Raw genomic sequence first — 9,424 nt, 5'->3', positions numbered from 1 at the left:
TTTTTCCAGTGAAAAGTATTTTGATAGGACTTTTCATTTTATAAATACACTGAGTTAACCAAAATAAAAAAAAACAAGGTGTAGTTGAACACTCTACCCAGCAGGTGGCACTGTTGTACTGTAAAACGTCTCAGTACCATTGTGTTCTTACCAAAGATTATTAAAAATCCTTTCATCTCTTCCCAGCGTTACCCCTGATTGGGCCAATATCTTCTGATATCTTCTGATTCCTTGTGGACAGTTTTACAGGGTATAAATATAATAAATTTCACTATTCATTGTTTTGTTGAGACAGGGTCTCACTACGTAGCCAAGGCTGGATTTGCAGGTAAGCACCATCCTATTTTTTTTTTTTAATATTTTTATTCCCTAGATCCAATCGATGTCCTCACCACTATCGTGCTTTAGCACTGAGCTGCCTCTGTAGCTTTAATAGACATTGAATTCAGTGCAATTTAGCTTCCTTCCCGACAGCACGGTTTAAGTGTGCCAGTTGAATGCTGGCATCCCCTCCCCCACTGTAGAAACAGAAACCCAAGGAGCTCAGTATGTCCGTGCCTCATCTCAGCTGCAGGATTAGACCATCCTGTCCTCTGTCTAGGAACATGAAAAAGTTCAGAAAGTCAGAAAATGTCTAGATGGTGAGACCAATGAGGAGGCTTCTTTCTGTCTGTCCATCCATCCATCATTTCTCTCCCCATGTATCATTAATTCATGTATATTACATTATATAAATAACATATCTATTATATATTATTTACCTTTCTATCACCCACCTATCTATTCTTTCATTTCAAGAAGTGGAAAGATAGTCTTGTTATTTAGAAAAAGGTCCTTTCAATCACATTTGAGTTTCTGCAAATGAGACGATTGAAAGCTTTGTTCTGAAGTTTTTTTTCTTCACTTCTGCATCTCCAGCTCCTGGGAGCTAAAAGTGTTTTGAAACAGGATCATCATTCTATCCTAGGTTGGTCTGGAACTCACCATGAAACCAAAGCTGGCCTTGAATTTGTGGCAATTCTCCTGCCTCAGCTCCTCAAGGGCTGAGATTACAGGAACGAGCCACTTAACGAGCCACTCGATCACCCAGTGGTCTGTTATGGACTTTGCGTGACTACAGGGAGGTAGCTAGTTGCCAGAGCAACCAAATAAGCGCTATCTGCTGCGACTCACAGCTCTGTGGGTCAGTGGGATAAAGGGTTAGCAGTAGCAGATGATTTACTCAATCCTGCCTGCTGAATGAAGCACTAGCTCCCCCCCCCCCCAAAGCAAAACGAAGCACTTCAAGGCTTTCAGAAAGACCAACAAGAAGACAGCCATGTGCTGGGAGAGAGACACACTCCAGTTCGGTGGGGTTAGAAGCTCCCATTCTCAGAGTTCTGGATTTCGTCTTAACTATCTCCACCTGTTGATATGTTGCTTTAAAGTGTCCTATAAACATCAACAACAAACCCCGTGTTTCCTTGGTATCTCTCACTCTAGCAAATTAATAGAACTTACGAAGTGAGGGCCGTGGAAACCCTGTAGAGACAGAAACAAAGGCAAAACTGCCGAAGTTTGGGGTTTCCATCACAAATAGCGGGGAATTTTGTGGGACCAAGCCTTCGGTCTCCAGTTGACAGAGTCGATGACAGCCAGCAGATATCTTTTGTGGAAAAGGTTTTCAAAGACGTTGATGTGTGTGTTGTATGAAGAAAATAGGAAAAGCATGCTACACCCTCGCTGCTTTACATTTCTTTACAGCTTTTCCCCTGCTCCAGCGTTTGTCAGGTCTGTCTTCGTCCGTGGGAAGTAAAAGCTCCGACACCAGGGAATTGCGTTTCTTTCTCTTTTCATCCAAGGGGACGTTTTATTTGTTTCAGTTTTTATACAAGTATTGATTTCTTGGTCCTTCAAAGGCAGGGATAATTTCTTCTTTGGCAAAGGGCAGAAAAAGCCTGACTCTTGTCTACTTCCTATGTCATGTTCACTACTCCCAACGCTAATAATGACATTCCCATTTTGCAGGTGAAACATATGCTGCTTTGCTGGTCACAGAGGTGGTCAACGTGAGTGTGAAGGAGGAGGCGATCAGATGCAGAATGGTGGCTGTTCTTGTGTGGCAAAGCTTAGCTTGCAAAGATCAAACTTCCAGCCCGGCGTCGTGGTGACTCACTCCTTTAACCCCAACATTTGGGAGTTGGATACAGAAGGACTAGTAGTTCAAAGTCACCCTTGGCTACATCGCCAGTTCCGAGGCTAATCTAGTCTCACCTCATATCTCTTCCTTCCCTAAAAAAATAAAAAAAATCATAGTCTCAAACACTAACATCAAGGATCGAGCTTGGTGAGCTAACAGGGACACAGACGTCAAGGAGACACGTCAAGAACTTGCGCTCACGCCTTGGTGTTTGCTGGTAACTAGGGACGCTTCTGGTCTCTAGGCAGTGAGAAAGCACGAGCCGCCCCAACTGACACGCCCAGCAACCCTGGGCCTTCCCCCTCTGCAGAATCACGCACTCAGTCCCACAAAGTCCCAGCTCTCATCCCTTCTGCCACGCGCGGCAGGTAGCAGAATGGCCTTGGAAGGTGCCCAGCTCCACGAGCCCCGCCCTTTATCTCTGACTCCTCTGAGAACCCGCCCCTTCTCCCCCCAAGCCCGCCCTCACCTCAGACTGCGCTGAGAACCCGCCCTACTGGCTAAGGCCCTCCCCTCGCAGACTGCTGAGATCCCTCCCCGTTCCCGGCTTACTGCCGCCCTCACGCTGAGAATCCGCCCATTATTCGCAAGTCCCGCCCCTTCAAATTCTGCTGAGAACCCGCCCATTCTCTGCAAGCCCCGCCCCTTCCTCAAGCCCCGCCCCAGCTCAGACCGTGCTGAGAACCGCCTTGCTTGCTAAGCCTCGCCCCTCGCCTCAGACGCCTCTGAGAACCCGCCCTACTTGACAACACCGCCCCTTATCTCAGACAGCTGCGACCCCTCCCTTTCTCCGCTTAGCGCCGCCCTCACCACGGACTCCTCTGAGACTCCGCCCTCCCCCCCCCCGCCAGTCCCGCCACTTATCCAAGCCCCGCCCCTCGCTTCAGACTCCTCTGAGAACCCGCCCTACTTGGTAACTCCGCCCCTCACATAATACTGCTTAGCGCCGCCTCACCGCAGACTCTTCTGAGACCCGCCCTTCTCTACAAGCCCCGCCCCCTCAGGGTCGGCTGAGAGCCCGCCCAACTAACTAAGCCCCGCCCTCACCTCCAATTAGCCCCGCCCTCACCGCGCTCTCAGAACCTGCTCTTCTCCGTAGGACCCGCCTCTCATCTCAGTCTTCTCTGGGAACACGCCCCTTATGCCAAGCCCCGCCTTTCTCGGGCTCTGCCCCTCTGCTGCGGCTGGAAGAGACTGCGCCTGCGCCCAGCTTGTATGTTGCCTCCCAGCGTCCCTAGGTTGACAGCGTCTGGGTAAGGCGACTGATGGGGGAGTGGGGGCCCGAAAGCTGGGGCAGGGGAGAGCCTCGTAGTCTCCGCGTTTCCTAGAGGTCAGCGTCTCTGGAGGTAGGCTTGGCGAATACGTGGAATCCGGGGGCGCGAAGGCACAGATGGCTGAGGGTTTGGATCTAAGTGCGTGCTTGGTTGTGCCAGGCCGGAGTGTGTGAAACGAACTGGGCTGTGAGTTTTCAGGGTGACCGTACGTTCGTGTGAGTGTGTGGGAGAGGAAGACAGGGTCTGAGAAATAAATGGTGCTGATGTGAGGTGATCGTGCATCATATGGTAGGTCGTCTATCTTCCGTGGTCTACGTTACAGCACTTAATGCTTGGAATGTCCAAAGTACCGAATATCCTGATGAGCGTTCGTGGTGGATGGATGGCAGATTCAAGGTAGCTTCAGGGTCAGGGCTGATCATCGCAGACGCCAAAAAAGATTAGAGGATAAAGAATTTCAGTCCCAAACCCCAACTGGGAGAGGAGAGGGGCTGAAGGGTAAATTGATCACCAAAGGACAATGTTGTCGTTGTTGTTTTGAGATAGAGTATTGTGTACCCCTGGCAGTTCTCAAACTCAGTGTGTAAGTAGAGGATGACTTTGAACCCCTGATCTTCCTGCCTCAGCCTCCAAAGTGCTGTGATTTCAGGCATGTGCGACAACTTTGTGGAGCTGATTCTCCCCTTTACTTTTTCCTCCCCTCCCTTAACTCTTTATGTGAGTTCTGGGAATTGAATTCTGGTCCTCGGGCTGGAATGTGAACTTTACCCACTGGGCCATCTCTCCAGCTCTTCATATATCTTTAAACATATTCTTTATAATGATCTTGTTAACAGGGGTTTTATTGAGTTCTGGGAGCCACTCAGGCAAATTGATTGAACTGTGAGGAACTCATAAAAAAACTTTGATTTATAGCCAGTCCTTCAGCAGCACAGGTGAGACGACTTGGAACTTGCACCTAGCATCAGAATTCAGAAGCAGTCATTGGGACTGAGTCCTCAACCTGTGGAGTCTGGCTTGATAGTCCCAGAACTGAATTAGATGAAGAGATACCCAGCTTGTGTCTTCTGCAGAACTGTTTGCTGGATGTGTTTGGGGAAACTTCAGAAGTGTTTGTCTTGCAAAGAAGAGACTGAATTTGTGTATTCTCTGTATCATCAAAGCATGTGTGTGTGCGTGTGCCTGTGTGTGTGTATTAGAGACTTGAGTCTGAGAAAATAGAGGGTATGAATCTTGCCTCAGTTTAAGTGTTGTATGACTTTTCCTTTGGGCTTTTCATGGTTATATCATTGACGTGTTGGAGAGAGTAGTGTATCAGGACCCTGCAGCCATAGCAACTAATTTAGAGGAACAGCAGATACAGGTTGGGCTTTTGTAATGGTGAACGACCTGAGCTGTCCATCATGAGATGGGTGAAGTCATAAAGTAGGATGTGCACAGCAGCAGTCTGTTATCAAATAGAAGTTGGTACCAGGGAGCGGAGTATTGCTGTGGCAGGCCTGACCATGCTGCTTGTTGGTGAAAGGTGGCCTTTGGTACTTCGGATTAGGAACGAGGTTGAACACTTTAGGTGGTATTTAATGGACCATACTGGTAGGCACAGGGAAGACAGTGGCGATAAAAGCAATGCAGATTATGATGGCCTGACTCATAGGTTTCAGAGGAGAAGAATATTAGCTAGTGGCTTAGAGACCATTCTTGTGATATTTTGGCAAAAAAAATGTGGCTGCTTTTTGCCCTTGTCCTATAAATCTGCCTGAGACTAAATCAAAGACCTTTGGATTAATGACGTTGGCCAGGAGCCTAGTATTGACTGTGTCGTGTGGTTCTTAGTGGCCACTCTTATGCATGTCTGTCATGAAAAGGAGCACCAGGAAGTGTATTAGATCTAACTCCAGTGCCCAAGGAGATCAAGTTCAAAGCAAAGCCTAATGCTAAATGGAATAAGGGAGTGCTGGCCCCACCCAACTAAGATTTCAACTTGTGAAAAGGACTTAAAGAAAAGCTTAAGCAGTGAAGGAAACCATCAGAAACATAAAACTGATAAAGATTTAAGTAAGTGGAAGGGCCATGTTCTAGCCTCAGAAAGCAGAAGAACTCGGCTGCTTTGGCCGTGTCATCCTAGATTTAGAGTCAACGATAGAAGAAAGGGTTATGGACTCTCCCTCTGTGGCTAAGGAAAGCTGCTGGGGACACGCATGTGTCAGGGTGTCCCATTATGGAGACCCCGAGAGGCCATTGCATGAAGCTGGGAATGTGTAGCTGGGATTGTGTTGGAGCCCCAAGATTTTGGAGATGCTAGAGTCATGGGATAGGTGCAAGAGTAGCTGCAGACAGAGCGTGGCACCCGCCTGAGAGAGAGATGTGTGCTGCAGTTAACAGAGCTGGCAGAACTGGAGATCTGAAGAGTGCTTTAACATCAGACGTGGAGGTGCAGAGCTGGGAGTTCACCCTGCTGGTGTTTGGTCTTGCGTCAGTCCAATATTTCTGCACTATGCTCCCTTTCCTCCCTTCTGGTATGGTAATGTATAGTCTGTTTGATTGTATGTTGGAAGTATGTGATCTCCTTTTTAATTTTGATTTTACAGGGGTTGCAGTTAAGAGGGTGCCTTAAGTCTCAGAAGAGATTTTGAACTTTTGACTTTTAAACAGTATTGAAACTTGATAGACTATGGGGACTTTTGAAGTTGGATTGACTGCACTGTCATCAGGGCACTACTTAAGAAGGATTAGAAGGTGTGGTCTTGTTGGTGTGTCACTGGGGGTGGGCTTTGAGGTTTCAGAAGCCCAAGCCAGGCCCAGCACCTCTCTCTTCCTGCTGCCTGTGGTTCTGGATGTAGAACTCTCAGCTACTCCTCCAGCACTGTGTCTGCTCATGTGCAGCCATGTTCCTGCCATGATGGTAATGGACTAAACCTCTGAAGCTGTAAGCAAGCCCCAATTAAATGCTTTCTCTTGTAAGAGTTGGCATGGTTACAGTGTCTCTTCACAACAGTAGAACACTAGTTAAGACAACATGTTGGAGAGAGAGTACCAGGACCCTGTAGTCATAGTGACGAATTGAGAAGAACTAAGAGACAGCTTGGTCTCTGGAATTGGTGATGGAACTGTTAATATTCTCTAGTAGAAGAAGGAGGGAGTGTCACAGGATCCTTATCTGGCATCGTCGCTGTCTCTCTTGCTACCCTCACCCTACCCCCCCCCCATCTGTATACAGATGCTCTTGGGAGATGTTAGAGGGTATAGGAAGTAAACTATTAACTAAAAGGGGAACTCATGATTCAGTTCCCATGAAGATGCCATTCATGATAGGGTGAGACTTTGGGGTGATGCAGTAGTTTGGGGGTTACCCATGCTCTTATAAATAACTCTTTTCTCATGCTCTGTAAATAAGCCCAATCAATTCATGGATTCAACAAGTTGGATTATCTGGGGTAAATAGCTGTTTGTTTTATGTCTCCTTAGAAAAAGTTTACACAATGAGAACTAGATCTGCCAATATATAAAGTGACAAATGCATGAGGCTCCTTGGAGAGGTTAAATAGAAGGATCATGGTACACACTTCTGTGAATGTGTATGGTTGTGTAAGCAAGAAACTGGGCTGTGAAAGACTGTGTGTTGTTTGCCCTAGAGTTTATATTGCTGCAATGAAACACTATGACCAGAAAGCAAGTTAGGGAGGAAAGGGTTTATTTGGCTTACACTTCCACATCACTGTTTGCCAAAGGAAGTCAGAACAGGAACTGAAGCAGGGCAGGAAGCAGGAGCTGATGCAGAGGCCATGGAAGGGTGCTGCTTAACTGGCTTGTTTCCCCTGGCTTGCTCAGCCTGCTTTCTTACAAAACTGAGAACCCCCAGTCCAGGGATGGCACCACCCACCATTGGCTGGGAGAGCCCATTGATCACTAATTGAAAAAATGCTTTACAGAGAGAGCTCATGGAGGCATTTCCTTAACAGAGGCTCCTTCCTGTCTGATGATTCTAGCCTGTGTCAAGTTGACACACAAAATCAGTCAGAGGTCTATTTAGTTTTTTTTTTTGAAACCATATACCATTTTCCATAGTGAAGGCAATCCATACTCCCGTAGTAATATATAAAGTTTTACTAGGTAGTCCAGGCAGGAGTGGAACTCTATGTATCCCAGCCTAGCCTCCCTCATACTCACCATCTCCCTGCCACTGCCTTCCAAATGCTGGGGTTCCAGTGGCCTCCCTCTGTGCCCAGAGAACATCACGGTGGCTGAGACTGGGAGAGAAGGATGAGCAGGTGTGTGTGAGAGCAAACTGGATGAGGAAGATTCTCTGAACCGTACTGTGGTGTTTGAGAAGCCTTATGAATGTAGGGGCTGAAGCTGTGGCATCTGCATGGGAAACATCTAGGTAAGAGGCTGTGATCTTGTGGGTATGAGAGAGAATAGGGTGTCTGTGAAGATGTGTGTGTGCACCCAGGCCCCTCTGAGATCATGGTGTATGTGTGTGGTTACCAGCGTTGCGCCTTCTCTCGGGTGCCTGTGATTGTCTTCCATGGGATTAGAAAGTGTGTGAGCGCTTGTGTTGGTACTTCTGATGTCGCTTTGTATGCTGTAATCATGGCCTGGTGTGTACGAAGTGACTACTTTGAAGATTAATTAATAGAATTAGGTTTATAAAACAAAAAAAACCCACTATTACAATTTAAGTTAAATTTTAATGTTTTAGTTTTGTTGTGGGGGCAGAAGCATACCACAGTATGGTGTGTGTGTGTGTGTGTGTGTGAGGGCAACTTTCAGGAGTTGGTTCTCTCCTTCCAACAAGTACGTCCTAGGGATCAAACCTAGATCCACAGGTACTTTTACCCTCTGAGCCATCTCCCTGGGAGATTTTTTCTTTCCTTTCCTTTCCTTTTATTCTTTCTTATTTTTTGTCAGGGTTTCATCAGCTAGTCTTGAACTCCTGGAAAGTATCCTGCCTCAGACTTCTGATTGTTGGGATTTTAGGTGTGCACTACCATGCCTTGTTAGCATTAGATTCTCTCTCTCTTTAAAAGATTTATTTGTTTTCATTTTTTGCATTTGAGTGTTTTGCCTGAATATATATCTATTCAGGAACTGAAGTTACAGATGGTTGTGACCTGCCTTTGGGTGCAGGGAGCTGAACTGGGTCCTCAAGAGCAGTAGGTGCTCTTAACTGCTGAGCTGTCTCCAGCCCCCAGCATCAGTAGCTTCTTTCTGTGTGCTGTTTGCAACTGCCTGTTGTGTATTGCTGGGCTGAGTCCTGGGTCCTAGCATTCCAGAAGCTGCTGAAGCTGGCCTGAGCTGTCAGGAGGGAGAGGAGCCCACTAATCTAGGTCGGAAAGGAGGAGAAATGAGTGAGCTCAGGGTGGGGGTCACACAGTGGCAGGACTGATCCCTAAAGTTCATTGTTCCACAGTGAGGAGAAAGTGAAGGTCCTGGGGTTTGGGCTGGAGGAAGACAGTAACTCTTGTCTCTGGTGACTTTCAGAATGGGATTTCAAACAGATGGTGCCAAATTATGGATCAGAAACTTCCAAAGGGAACAATTCCACCTTTGCATATAAAATGAGAAAATAGTTATTTTGTGGGAGTATTTATGTACAGTCAGACCAGATAATGGGATGGGGTATAGACAAACTTTTCTGTCCTGCCAGTGAGTTCTCCAACAACCATACAAAGACTTATTGTTAATTATAAATGCCCAGCCGGTAGCTCAGTTTAAAAACTTATCTTTTCTCATTTGACATGCCAAATCCATTTTCTACTCCCTCCCCTCCTCTTGCCTCTTCCACCTCTTCCCTCACCTCCCATCCCAGCCCCCATCCACTTCTCAGAGAGGGTAAGGCTTTCTATGGGGAGTCAACAAAGTCTAGCACATTGCTTTCAGGCAGGACCAAGGCCCTCGTCACTATATCTAGGCTGAGCAAGGGAAGTAGCCACTTTTTTAAAGGGAGAGAGACCACGCCCCAATGGGCTGG

At 47.0% G+C, this 9,424-nt stretch overlaps 1 protein-coding gene across 1 annotated transcript in view; it reads left to right on the top strand.

The window, feature by feature from the left end:
• The first annotated feature begins 3,440 nt into the window (after window positions 1-3,440).
• Window positions 3,441-9,424, top strand: part of LOC101992095 (zinc finger protein 28) — a 38,463-nt gene continuing 32,479 nt past the window's right edge. The window contains exon 1 of the mRNA XM_013354528.2: window positions 3,441-3,525. The gene's annotated coding sequence lies outside the window, so the exon portion shown is untranslated. The remainder of the gene's footprint in view (window positions 3,526-9,424) is intronic.

The sequence above is a fragment of the Microtus ochrogaster genome, unplaced genomic scaffold (assembly GCF_000317375.1).
Source record: "Microtus ochrogaster isolate Prairie Vole_2 unplaced genomic scaffold, MicOch1.0 UNK47, whole genome shotgun sequence".
In the NCBI taxonomy this organism is placed as follows: Eukaryota; Metazoa; Chordata; class Mammalia; order Rodentia; family Cricetidae; genus Microtus; species Microtus ochrogaster.
The sequence above is the reverse complement of the archived record's forward strand: the minus strand, read 5'-3'. Positions and strand labels throughout refer to the sequence as shown.